At 42.4% G+C, this 14,882-nt stretch overlaps 1 protein-coding gene across 4 annotated transcripts in view; it reads left to right on the top strand.

The window, feature by feature from the left end:
* kcnip4a (potassium voltage-gated channel interacting protein 4a) overlaps positions 1–14,882 on the top strand; it is a gene marked incomplete at both ends in the record, with an annotated part of 256,584 nt that overhangs the window by 165,968 nt on the left and 75,734 nt on the right. The window lies entirely within an intron of this gene.

Raw genomic sequence — 14,882 nt, 5'->3', positions numbered from 1 at the left:
CTGTGGTCAGATTTACATCAGGTGTTTGCTGCACCATCTTGACAAATTGCTTCCTCTAACACCTACTTTAATGATTTGTCGAATTTTAATTTAATTGGATTGAGATGAAAACTAGCATCTATCTGTGGGTTGGCTAACGTGTTTATCCAAATGAGAGTACTGAATATAATCATGCTTAGGTGGAAATGGACTTTATAAGAATTTGGGACTTACCCAGTGAGCGGCAGTCTGCCATGAAGGCATCTATTTCCCTCTTGTCAGCTTGGAATGAGAAGTATAGACTCAGAATGAGATTGGGTACATGCTGTTCGTTTTTGGACGTGATCTTTTTGAAAAGGGGTGTTAAGGACAGATGTCAACCTGCCCTGGCACTGGAGATGGAAACTGGCAAATTGCTATAATCAGGTGCAGTGTTTCCCCTAGAAAATCTTTCAGGCCTGGAGGGATTTCAAAACGTCCCCTGACCGCAACGGTGGGGGCCCTCGCTGGCGACGCTAAACTTTTAGCTAACCTGTTCGCATCTCTGTTCGCAATGGCATCCCAAGTATCATCATACTATTATGGGATGGGATGCAAACAGTTGTATTATGGGATGTGCGTTTTCCCAGGTAACGACACACGTTGACACGTTTTGGAACAGTGCTGCACGCTGGCACATTGCTCCTAAAAGCAAAATGCTTATTGTTTTGAATGATTTGGGATCTTCTATTACTGTCAACACCAGTATTATGCCATAAAGGTTTATTGAAAAAAAACTCTGGCCTGGCGGGGGCGTCGTTGGCCTGGCGGGCCCGCCAGGTAGAGAGCTGCGCGGGCCTGAAATTTCGGCCCGAGCCCTCCCCGGCCCGTGACATGCAGACCTGTGCCCGGTCCGGCCCGGAGGAGTTATAAAATGAATTGGCCCGAGCCCGTTGCGAGGCCCGAAGCCAATATTACGATATAATGACACATCTCTCCCTCTCTGTTCCGCGTGCTGCGTCGCTGCGCGGCTGTCCTGCGCAGCCTCTCTCTGTCTGTCTCTCTATTTGACTCTCTCTCTCTCTCTGTGCTCGGGAGCTGTCCGCTCGCTGTACATGGACGGACACGGCACAAACGGCTTGTTTTTTTCTCTCTATCTCTCTTCGGGAGCTGTCTACAGCTACTAACGTCACGTGAGGGTCTGTGTGTGACTGTGTGGCTGGGGGAGTGTCTGTGCACTCCTCCTCTTTGTCTGACTGTGCTCTGCTGTGTCAAATCAAGCGAGTACGCTAATACAACATTATTTAATTGAATTATTGAAACGGCCCGGCCCGGACCTATTCATTAAAATAAAATAAAAAACAAGCCCGGCCTCGGCCCGTTTTGGTCGGCCCGAGGGGCCCGTGAGGGTACCCTCGGGTTTGCAGCTCTCTACCGCCAGGCCTGTAGAACGGTAGGGGAAACACTGAGGTGCAAAGTCTATTTTCTCTTTGAGACCAGTGTTATCTTTTGCACATGGCCCCTGACAAATAAATGTAATAAACTAAACATGAATTGAGGCTTAGTGAAGAAAGACGTTTCAAGATAACGAAATGTTCTCCTAAGTTGGCACAAAATTGTATTGTTCTTTTCAAGTGCTTTGCATGCAAAAGAAAGTCGTAAATTGATTGCGGTTCTCTTATCGGGGGGAAAGTAACACTTCTTGCACTGCTACTGCTTGCTACATGAATAACTCAGAGGGCCAAGTCTTATTGGACCAATGGCGGAACCTGTGCCTGCTGGAGATTTGTCAAGGCGGTGCCGTTTCTCTCTTTTGATTGAAAGTGTGAATCTAATATGCAGGAGTTGTTATTGTTATAGCTGTTATTATATATACGCCCCAAACATGCTGCTGAGCTGTTTGCCTGTTTGCTGAGCTTTCAGTGCTGAGAGGCAAGCAGACGTCTCCAGACTCTCACCAAGCAATAGAGCAAAATAAGCCAAACTCCTTATAGCCGATGTTGACATTTCCAGTTAGAGAAAGTAATCATTGCCTCCTCCAAGGAGTTTATGTTTTCGATGCTGTTTGTTTCTTTGTTTGTCTGTCTGTTAGCAGGATTACGGAAAACAATACTGGACCCATTTTCATCAGACTTGGTGGAAAGGGTGTGTAGCACGGGCCAAGGAAGAACCCGTTACATTTTGGAGCGGATCGGAACCAACTCACAAAATGTGCATATCGCAGCCTGGACTATTGGCCTTAGAGCCCTGCACTGGCCCTCAAATCTAGGCCCTATAGCCCGGCCCGGGCCCTACATGTTCGGGCCCGAGCCCGATGTGAGCCCTACCTACGACTTGTCAGAATTTCAGAAGGATTCCAGAATGCAGGCCTCTAATTGGCCGTGGTGTAGGCCTGCACATGTAGTTTCTTATTTCTTATACTTCTTCTAATTGGTTTGTACAGTCATGATGTACTGTATGTCCCTTTTTCTCAGAGTCAAATCCAAACAATGTATTTACTCTCAAAATGTTGCAAACACTCATATTTACTCATGGGATTGAGAAAGTCCCACCAAAGGCAGGCCCCTGCACTTTAGTCCCCACTCATAGGGCTTTCACACCGGCAGGGCTCCGTGCCGGTTCCGGTTCCAGAACCCTAATCTGAACTGGCCGGCGCGTTCAGACCGAAAAAATAATTGGTTCGGAACCTGAAAAGTTGGTTCTCAGCGGAACCAAAAAATAGTTGGTTTTTCTTGGGAACCGTGACATCATCAGTGGGCGTGTCTCATTCTAGGCTGTGAAAACGAGCAAGAAGGAGAAGAAGGCAGTGACAACATGGAGAAAAATAATTTGCAGTGGTCTCCTGAGGAAACCAAATGTTTAGTGGCGATTTAGGCATCTACCGAATCTCAAGAAAAGCTAGAAAGCAGTACAAGAAAGAGCAAGTCATATGCCGAACTTGCAGAAGAGAGGGCCAAGGCTGGGTTCACTCGAACGCCAGACCAAATAATTAATAAACTTAAAAAAATAAAAAATAAACTGAAGAAGGACTACCGAATAATGTCCTCCCACTTTGGTTCCGCTTAAACTGGTGTGAACACGGGCTGGTTCGCCAGAAAGCACCAAGGTTCTGAGACTCCAGAACGGAGCCGGAGCCAGAACCAGAACCGTGTCTGTCTGAAAGCGCTATCAGTGTTATAGAGAGACAAAGTGACCGCCTACTTCCTGCTTCAGCACTGTACCAGAGATTTTCATCTGCCATTTATTTTCCCATAGACATTTCGTAAAATGCTTATAAAAAGAGTTTTACTGGTTCTAACCAAACGGTTCAGCTAACGCTATAATCGGGAGAGACCATAGAACATTTCACTCGGACCAAAAATTCAAAAAACATTTAAAAAAAATCTGTTTTCCCTCTTTGCCTCTCAATTTGAAGAAAGTACTCACAAATGCACCATGTGTTGTCACTCGTCCTTAAATTAATCATTAATGAATGTTTCATCTATACTTGTTGATGGCAAAATGTATTCAAAGCCAAGATTTGCAATTACAATGACTAGCTAGCACACTAATATTTTTTTGCCTACTCATTTTTTAATCTGCCCCATGCCAGGTAGTCCATTCTAATCACTATTTAGATTAAAAATGTAGTCTCTTTGATTGAGAAATATGCCGCCTGCTTTTTCAATTTAGTAATTACTTCTCCATTTGAATGTTGGACCGGGCAGGATAATATTCAAGTGATTTACTGGCATGCCTAACAAATGGTTCTGTTCTCTATTATCAATGGAACCAAATTAATTAATTTGCAAAGACATTTCAATCTTTGGACAAAGTAAACCAAGCGATTCAGCTAGGAGATTAATCACGAGTGACCGTAAAGCATTTGACTTGAACTGTTGTTGTTGTTGTTGATAGTTCCATAACAACCACCCCTGTCGGAAAGACGTGAATGTACGCTGGGTAGTAGGAAGCGTTGTTATCTGGTCCGGAGCTAGCCTGAGAGGCTAATAAAAGCTACATGTTACAGAGTAAGCTGACTATCAGTACATTATTGCACACATAGGCCTATCTTTACATTTAAACGTATAGCAAAAATAGAAATAGAAGTAGGCTATGTCAGTGTTTTCCCCTGAACAGCTTAGAAAGTGGACACTATAAATAGTTAGCACTGTGAAGCTGATACAATTCAGGTGGCGGTAATGCAACATTTATGGATGCCAAGCCAACCACCATAAAACACAGAAGAAGAAGCTGAACAAAAGGAAGTGCTGCAGGGTTGCAGCTGGTGAAAACCGTCTATAGGATCAAATAACATAATCACGATCCCATACAGTCGGCATATGGGATTTAGCGAAACTAAGCAAGTAAACTGGGGGGATGCGGTTCCAGGCTTTGTCCGAGGGCCGAGGGGAGGCCCGCAGTGTCAGATTTTGAAAACCCCTGGCCCCTGGTCTATTCCATCCTCTGCTATTTCCAAATTGCAAAGTTCATATCGCATTTTTTTATTAACTGTTCCATATATCAGTGTCTGAAACTTTACCAGATTTTTTGTTATTATTATATTATTATTATTATTATTTTATTTTTTTTACCTCTGATATACCCAAGTTGGTTGAACTCATGTGCTCTTTGTCAACAATATTCCTTCCACTTCAGACTTACCGCTATTTCATAACAGTCTGCCGTACCATTGAGCGGTTGCGTCAGAGCAGTAGCAGCATGCGCGTCTTGTTCAAGAATACTTGAGCAGCAGTTGTAAAGTGGGCTTAAGCTTGCTTACTGTAAATAGATCAGAGGACACCTACTGTATCAGATGTACTGTAATTGTGTTTTCATCAAGCGTAGCCTACATACAGGAGGAGGCATCGATCTCCCATCATCCACTGAGCCAAACAAGCTGTAAACATGCAGGAAGTGTGCTGACGGCTTATCGGATTGTTTCTCCCCCTGAGTTCTCAAGGACATGTAAATAAAACCACCTGAGAGAGCCGGACTAGAGCTTGTTCAAGGCTCAATGCGAGTGAATGCACAAACAGTTGATGTTATTTTGATCAATGGCTTTGTAGCAGACACTCTTTTTTGTTGTTTGTTTTTGGGAATTTTCCTGAAAATTGAAAAAACGAAAATCTTTCTGAAATGCTCGCCGAAAGGAAACCGATTCGGAGGACTGCTCATGCCTGTGTGATCCTCTCCTGCTTGATGGCTCGGGTTAAAAATAGACTTGCGACACAGCCGGACGCAAATGTCTCTTTCCAGTCTGTGTGGCTCGTCTTTGGCGGTGTGACAGTGAGTGACAGTGGTGTGCCACCAGCTTGTCGTGACGTGACAGCTGACAGTCTGATGGCAGTTTCATACAGATCATCTTCCTCCCCCTGGCCAAGGTGGCTTCCATCCAGCATTTGTAAAGATGTTTTTAGGTAATGGATCGAGGTTAGAAATGGTTACAACAACAACACTCCCTTTACAGCATGGCTCGTGCTTCCAAATGTGTTCCCTGAAACTTTATGGCTGGAGGAAGGTTTTTTACTTACTTACTATAAATGTGTTTTCTAGCATTTCTATACATTTCTCCTTTGGGCATCGTCATCTGACTTGTAAATTGCACTTAACATTATAATCGTAGCTCCAAGTAAGTTCAAAATCAACTTTTTCTGATGGCATTGTTTCAAAACTCCCCCCCCCCCCCCCCCTGCTTCTTAAAAAGCTATTTTATAATGTCAGCTAGCCACTCTTTCCCATATTTGTATCGACTGATTCCAATTAAACACATTAGTTATACTCAGTTTCTTTACCACACACAATCCTAATCTATGATTGATAAGGAAATCATAGATTGCCCCCCCCCCCCCCCCATATGTGCTAAGTGCTTGGAGTACTTAGAAAAGCGCTACATGTATAAATAAATGCAATGGATTATGGTCCTCTCTCACTGTTTTACCTCCACCCACCTCACTGCCAAAAAATATGATGTTTACATTCAGCTATGAGCGTCAGCAGACAGAGGGCGCTCTTCATGCCACCAGTCTTCCCCGTGTCACTCGGTTTCAGTCAAGCCATCTGGGCCTCTGTGTGCTCATGTCTGTTTGTAGAGACTTGTCTGTCACACATTAAACTCCCATTGTTGCAGGTCGATCTTGCCCTACTTTGTCTTTTTTTTTTATAATATTATGTTATCTGATTCCCCCCCCATTTTCTCCCTAATTGTACTTGGCCAATTTCCCCCTGCTGCCCCGGTTGCTGCTCCACTCCCTCTCCCGATCTGGGGAGAGCTGTAGACTAGCACCATGCTTCCTCTGACACATATGCGCAGTTGCCAGCCGCTTCTTTTCACCTGACAGCGGGGAGCTTCACCGGCAGGATGTAGCACGTGGGAGGTCTTTACCCTTCTGATCCTCATCTGAAATTATAGAGCCTTCTCACGGGGGCCAATTTGTGTCGAAAAAACAGGGTAAGCACAGGTGCAAGCAAAACACTAATGAGGGTTTCCAACTTCCATGATTGGAATTTGGAAACCCTCATTAGTGTTTTGCTTGCACCTGTGTTTATTCTGCCTTTTCGACACAAAATGGCCCCCGTGAAAAGGCTCTATTGTGTTACCGGCGCGACTACAGCCTATATGGGCTCTTCTCCCATTGAGTTGGCATTTGTTTTTCCCAAGCAGTCTGTGGTTCAGGGGTGTAATGTAAATGTGTAATTCAACATGGCAAATGGTTTTCTATTATCAAGTATGAATGTGTTTTTGAGCAACAATATAAGTGGATCCAGGCTAATGGTTGAGGGAAGCATAACCCATGTTTTGAACAAAAGCCTGAGCTACATGCGGCAGCAACAATACTCTCAATTTTCCATTTTTGAATCCACAGTGGAATAAAAATGTGTTTGCTTCATAATAGGGGTGTAACAGTTCACAAAATTCACGGTTGGGTTCAATATGACACAGTGGTGTCACGATTCGGTACGTTTTCAATACAGCAAAAAAAAAAAAAAAAATCGATAACTGACGTAACATTCTAATTTGCATAATGGATATAACCTATATAGTCTCCGCTCGCAGTGGAGGGAGGGGGCTACACTGGGACGTGCTTGTGCTGTGATCATCAGACTTCTCTGGATGACAAACAATTAGAGCAAACTGGCATCAGCCATATACATTTATTGCCAAATGCTTTGGGATTCAACACATTAATATTGTTTCCCGTGGTCATAAAAAGTCAACCTGGTGGAGAGACATTAACACAGCAGCCTTCGCTCATAACGAAGCTGCTTCATAGAAACAAGTTTAATTAATTTGAACACATTGTATTCACACTGGGTTAAAATAGGAAGTAATGTGTTGTTTCTTATTCTTTATCAAAGTTTTCATACCCTGTCAGCTCCGCGGCTCAGTAAACTGTCTGTGCTTTTCCTTTTCCTGTGCATTTGTTTAAAGTCGCTCGGCATCCCAGTTGAGTGGAGTTTGCCGTGTTTAAGCACAGTGATTGGCCTGAAGGTCCAGGACTATTGTGCCAGAGAACCTACCGAATATAGTTCTGAACTCAGCTGAACTCATGTTCATTAAACTCATGCTCTGTAAATTCATGTAAATTCATCGCCTATTTAAAGCCTATTTAACTCTGACTGTAAATTGCATGTAAATTCAATGTAAACTCATATTTAACTCGGACTGTAAATTCATGTAAATTGATCAGTGCCTATTTAAAGCCTATTTAACTCTGACTGTAAATTTCATGTAAATTCAACGTAACATATTTAATATCCACGGAACACTCCTCCATTCATGTACATATTGTATAGATATATTTGATTTAATTTGATTTGATTGCACTTGCAACATTGTGTTTGTCTTTTAGTTATCTTCCCACTTCTTTATCTCTGTATATTGACCTGACCACTACGCTGCATACAGACACTAAGACAGATTTCTCGTATGTAACTTGCATACTGTGGCAATAAAAAAAGTGATTCTGATTTAAATAAAGCACTCATCCAGGATAGCTTTAACTGTGGTATATACATTTTGTGGTATATATTCTTGCACAGTTTGAATTGTAAGTGGAAATGTTATATCCAAAGGTTTTAATACATCCCAACTCAAATCATTGATCTATTTTACATTAGTTTGCACAAACATTGCCAACATAAACTCATCTTCAGAGCATTATTAAAAGTTCATAATAGCTGTTTACCCTGATATCAAGAAGTCATTTTCGAGTTGGGAATGGGGGGGGGGGGGGGGATTAATCCCATACTTGGCTTTTCAGTGGCAAAGCTGCCCATTTGACTATGCTTGGAAGATTGAGCCTGGACAGTTTGCCCCATGTTCCCTTTCATTCAAGTGCACGGTACTTGTGAGAATTACCACATGGTGCCAGCAGAGGGAGGCAAAGCTTATCGCCAGCCTGGACCAGTCACACAGCTGCTGACAGCATACCAGTCTGGATGTTCGATGTTGTGCAAACAAGTCAATATGTTTCTTCGTTTATCATTTTCATAGCCTATTTATTAGCCTATTCTGTGGATTCCAAGCATTTGGCCCATTCCAAGGGTTTCAGGCCACGATTCTTTTCAACATTTAATCAAATGTCCAATGTCATCAACCTCTATGAATATTGCACTCTTGGACTTGCTCTGTTATTAGAAACATGTTTTGTCAATTTATCTCCAAATAGAGTGAGGACTCAAACCCATCTTTTGTTCTTCTTCTTTAGTTTTAAAATATATGTAATTCTTATTCATGTTCATACTGCTAGTGTTCTCTTTATGGCATGCTTATGATTCTGAACAAAATAGATGATGTTGTAAAATAAAGAAGCATGAAGGCTCAACAATTTATTGGATTTTTTGATAATGGCCTGCCGCCCCCTTCCTAGACTATCAGGTTTCAGGTAGAATGACATATTGTCATATTGTTGTGCCACAGAGCTAGTTTGCTGTATCATCCATCACAACAGTAATACGAGAGCTACCAATCTGTTTTAGACTGTCTCTACAGACGTCTTGCTCTCCCTTTATTGAAACGCATTTAGCGGTGAGTTGAAAGTCCCATTGCTGCACACAGTAAACCCACAGTGCTGACAATGGAACCTGAAAAGGGAGTAGTATCGACTCACCTAAAGGTACTGACCATTTCAGCTGTGCATTTATTTAAGTCTTACCCAGGGCATTTATTGAGACGTCACTCAAGTACAACCAGAGCCCATTGAGAGAAAGAGTTGTTGTGCCAACGGAGGGTCAAAAATGCCACTCGGTCACATGACGGTCACGTGGTTCATGTAGCTCCAATCGTTCAATGCGGTCCAGTCAAATCCATTGTTTTCTATTGGAAGAGTACTAACAGCCGCAACTTTGGGTATAATAACCAATATGACAACTGATTTAGAGTATTGTAAACTGACAGGTTATATGTCTGTAATATTTCCTATTTTTAAATCATCTCAAAATAGAAGATAGGTCATAAAGGCTTGCCACCTATAGCCAATGATGTGTTGCTTTGGCTGCCCACTGTTCACTGTGTTACATCCTATTGTAGCCTAATAGGCCTTTTTCACAGCAGCCATTTTGTGTCTAAAAGGCAGGAAGTAACACAGGTGCACCAAAATATTAATTAGGTTTTCCAACTTCCAGTCCATTTAGGTGTTGCAGTGCTGGGGTCATAATTAATGAGTTTGTTGCACCTGTGTTTACCCTGCCTTTTAGATACAAAATGGTGGCTGTGAAAAAGGCCCATTGTATTATTATTTACTTTTTTGGACTTTAACATAATGTCACCAGAAGCTATGAATTGAATCAATCCATCAAGTTAGCCTCTCCCAGTGCTGTGAGTGTGAATCCACCAACAACTGACAGCAGTGGGCAGCAGTGAGTGATGTTCAGTGCTGTCATTGAAAGTTACTTGCGAGCAGTCTATGACCTATAAAAGCATTCCACTGACACCAACTAAATCATACTCATTTCAAGTTTCTAAAGTACAGACCCTAGACATAGTCCTAGACCTAGAGCAGTGGTTCCCAACCTACGGTATGCGTACCGTAGGTGGTACTTGCGCCCCCTGCTGGTGGTACTTGGAAGGCTCTGTGAAAATTCAAATTTTATTTTTATTTTTTTATTTTTTGTGCAAAATCCATGGTGGTCATTAGTAGTAGTTTTCAAACATGTGAAAGTGAAATAATAATAATTATTATTAATATTATTGGCAGTGTTTCTCAAGGTAGGTGGTACTTGCGCCCCCCCCTGCTGGTGGTACTTGATCCCTGGAATCTCAATGTTTAAATTATGAAATAAACCCAAGTTTAAAATCAATTGTAAAACATGTTCATCTATCAAAATAATACTATGAATGAAAATAAACTTGTGATCATTGAAATTGAGGTTTATTTTGTTGTCTTGAGATTTAGAAACAAATATTTGTTTCTGACGGACACTATACCTGTTGCGCATGCACAATTACCTGCCCGCCCCGCATGGTTACACAAGTGGTGAACAAAGACGAGGAGGGATGCTGACATCAAACTCCAGTAGGTGGCGGTAATGCACAAAAAGTTGTTTGCCAACTGCCATAAAACAATAGTAGAAGAAGAAGAAGATTAACAAAACGGATGTGACGTCATTTAGCCTCCACGTCCCAGTTCTTTTGCGATAAAGGAACGCACGAGAAGAGGAGGGATGCTAAAGTGGATGAAAACGGGAGGGAATCGTAAAAGAGCTGTAGTAGAGGAGAGCAGCAACGATGAAGCACAAGGAGGTGAAGACAGCAGTCAACCCAGCACAAGTGCAGCTGCTGCAGGTTGCACATAGGCTGCAGGTTGGAATAAATTTGCCTCCTGCGTGAACTGTGCATAGCTGAATAGACTGTATTTTAACGTCGGTCATATGGTGGTACTTGGAGAGCCAACTACTTTCTCAGGTGGTACTTGGTGTAAAAAGGTTGGGAACCACTGACCTAGAGGAAGGTACTCACATTTTATTATTATTTAGGTACACCAATGAACATAGTGCATGAGAGAGTTGGCCGACATACAAATCTCTCTTATTAATCAGGTGTTACTAAGTCTGATAAGAGTGTTAGACAAAGAGTGAACAGGACTAGAATAAGTGATTACTTTTATTTGGGAAACAAAAAGTGACGGCATGTTCTTCCCTCATTAACATACAATTAACATAAAAAGGACAAGATGGTACTGTTACATCTTCACACTGGCATAAACAGCCAACATCTGATTCAGTGAATGAAGGGTGACGCAACTCTTTCTCTCAGTGGCTCTGAGCACAACACAGTGTCTGTCTTTGAAGTTAAGCACTTCAAACCAAAAGTGTTCAGCTTTGAACTCCTGCTAACGCACTCGGGCGACTTTGCTCTTACTAAACAATTTATACGTTGGACCTTGGCAGTGATAGAATCAAGCTTACGTTTCCTCTATAGACAAGCATTGGGATTCAACTTGGCAGGGTTGAATGATCTGCGCCTGTCTGGGTTGGCTTGGAAATACTCCCCACACTCATCCCATTTTCTTCCAGGCTGAGCTCATTGCAGGAGACATTTTTGGAATCTTGACTGAGAGGAAGACATCTATTTTACATCCCTTTTATTTTGTCCAATTATCAGAGAGCATGCATATCGGCTTGTGACCAGAAGTGACTTTTACGAAGAAAGTGTGACTTTGAAGGCACCATCTTGTCCTTGACCTCAGACAAATTAGTCTCAACATGCAATACATGCACTTGGTTAAAGCACCTAAAAATGTTCAGGCATGGTTACCTTATCTGCCTTGCTCAAGGGCAGCATAGAAAGAGATATTGAACCAACAACCTTTCTGTCACTGCTCAGCCAGTTTTAATCCCAAGCCCCGGCAGCCACATATTTGACGATACCGAGTCAAAATTACACAGAATTCTAACATTATGGCACAATTCAATTGACATGGAGAGTTGAGTTGGAGTTGGAATAGATTGAATCATTTGACAGACCAATTTAAGGCAGTACCGCGATTTTTAGAAAACACTTCAAAAGTCATCAAAGTGGTCCTCATTTGTGAAGATAATCTTGCTGAACACAAAGTTCGCTGTTTCATAAACGGTCGTTGTTAACCACAGACCTTATTTCATGCATTTGACCGAAATCCCCATACAAAAATCCCATTGACTTTCACATTTAGGAACCAGTGCCGGGTCTTCTGGGTAAGCCTACAAAAATACATCATCCTAAATCCAAATACTCTATTGAAGCATAACTAAATGACAGTGTTGGCTCTCTGGAGCGTTAACGATGCCTAGACAGAAACACAATTAAATTAGAGCACTGGTCAATTATTTTGACTTGTGCAAAGTTGTGTATGATTGAGAACGAGCTACTGGAAAATCTGTAATTACTGAACACTTTTTTTGATCATTCCCAAAACATAATTTTGTCACCTCCCATTACGCTACGCATGAGTGTTTACTGTGCCACACAGTAAAACAAACAGGGTGGTAATTCTTGTCACGAGCGTTTACCAGTACACAAGATTTAATGTAATTGTCCTTAGTGCTATTGAACTAGAATGAGCGCCTGTGTGGAAACCTGGAGTAGAGGAAAGGGGCGGGGTCAGTGTTATTTATTGGGGTTATCATTGGGTGAGTGCAATTATGCACCAATCCATAATGATTAATGTTCAGAAGGGGTTAATTAAATGTGCACCAGCTTGTGTTACGTGACATGCCTTGCGTAACATGTTTCTAAAGGAACATGATTGTATATCGAAGTTCAATCTTTTCAGCCCCTCTTATCTGCGTTTTCGCTTTTCATTTCAGGAAATCTCTTGACCATCAATTCTGCAATCTCTTCCACGGGGTTCCAATAGTTTTAATTTGACTCACTGGATGATATTAATTCCTACGAGGCTTTTTGCGCGCTAATGCAATAATAGGGCAATAGTGTTCCCTCTGGATTTAAGTCAGTCATGGAGTGCAATTTATATTGTCTTCTTGAAATATATCTCCTTCTGTCTTTGGCATTTCTCTATGGGACTGTTAAAGCCTTTACGTGCTGTGTAGATCATTGTACAAAAGAGCTCCAATAAATCTGTTTTTACATTTAACATTTTTATGGCAAAGTTATGTCTCCACACAATTAAGCAGGAAGGAGAAGGTGTAAGGCACTAGAATATCAAGTAGTGAGAGATTAATGAAAGCTAAATAATATTAGAATATGCCTGCAGGAATAGCACTTGCTTGGAATATCAAGTGGAGCGGTCCACTTTGATGCAGACGAAATATTTGTAATTGATTGAGTCTCTGAGGGTGAAAGCAAGTGATCTCTCTTCTGCTTTCCTAATAGAGACACTGCATGAAATAGGCCACGCCCATCACGGGGGAAAGCGCTCCATTCACTCCCATACACCAGCGTCATTTTCCTTGAATTAAACATAGCTAAAAGCTGCTGTGTGGTGGGCTGCGCAGACAACAAATGTAGAAAATCGCCAATTAAAGTTTTTTTGTACTCCCGAGCAAGGAAGCCATAGAGCCATAGAGAATTTGCGAGAAGAAAAATGTGGATCTAGCTGTCAAGGAAGTAAGTTGAAGTGTTCATCTTCCGTATATATGATCTTTGTGTGCATAGGAGAACGCCAGAATTGGGGAGGGGCCTTTTGTTTCCCCCCGTTTTGGGCGTGGTTTCTGAATGATGACGCGCTCCGCAGTGTCTCTATAGTGAATCAGGATATGATGAAGTGTTGTACCTACAGTATGATAGCGGCTTTATGCTCCTCCCCTAAAGCATGTAGAAGTGTACATTTTGTAGGACATATTAAGAATATCATGGACCTTGTGTCACTGTTTCTGTAATGTCTCTCCACATTCATGCTATACTACATTATAGCAGATCAGTTGATGGGAGTTGATGTCTGTTTTCAACGATTTTAGGTTGAGTTGCTGACTTGCTGCACTTGTAAAGCAACAAGGGATTTTTATTGAGTTGCCGACAAATTGTCGAGGTTTTGGTGAGTTTTAGAGAACCTCTAGTTTCTCTAACCTTAAGAACAACCGTTTCTATTCTTTTGGTGACTTAAACACAGACGCACTTTCCCCCCGCACTCATGATTCCTTCAAGAGATAACCACCTCTATCGATTTCTTCCCAGCGTCCATTTCACGCCGGTGAGTTACGCTCGTCATATCTCATCCTCTGGACAGTGGCTCCAGCCGTCCTGTATTCTGTCTGAATGCGTAGTCTCCATTGACCTTCACGCTTTCAAAGTTGAGTTTGATCGGCACTTTGATGCTGAAGGGCAACACACCGTTAATCAGAGGACAAGCCTGGCCCTTCAGATGCGACCGGTGTCTTCCTCTGTCCCCGCGCATGGCGTCCATACTGAGCTGTCAGATAGCCGTGCCCGAGCGAATATGGCGAAGACACATGGAACAGCAGGTCAATGTTATCAGCTGCAGCACCCTGGCCTCAGCTTTGTGCCACTGTCCACGTGCAGACAATGCCATTGACTTTACCCATTTACCAATCGTCTGCGATGGATTGGGAGCTAGATAGAATCTGCTGGTGCTGTTGTACAGGGAGGACTGGCATGGCTGCTGAAAATGAATGACAGTCATTAATGGGATGTTAACACTTCTCCAGAGAAGCTGTAGGGTTAATAAATGGGAAGACCATATGCTTTGATCGGGCGCAGGGCCGCCCATAAGGGGGGGTAAAGGGGTAAGCTTCGATGGGCATCGCCACTAGGGGGGGCATTGGAGCCAGGCAAAAAAAACTAAAAACAATTTAACACTAAAATATATCTCCCATCCTGAAAATGCGGCAACTAATTAATTTTTTTGCAAGGAGTCGAACAAATACACAAAACACAGCAGCAGTAACAAGGCATGCTTGGGCAGGAGTGCTCCTGTGGAAAATAGTGCCATTCTGATGTAATCCCCCATCCGACCAGTGCAGTGAGAGGCAGCAATGTGCTGCAA

The sequence above is a fragment of the Poromitra crassiceps genome (assembly GCF_964638095.1).
Source record: "Poromitra crassiceps genome assembly, chromosome: 7".
Classification (NCBI taxonomy): domain Eukaryota; kingdom Metazoa; phylum Chordata; class Actinopteri; order Beryciformes; family Melamphaidae; genus Poromitra; species Poromitra crassiceps.
Note: the sequence above shows the minus strand (reverse complement) of the source record. Positions and strands in the feature narration are given on the sequence as shown.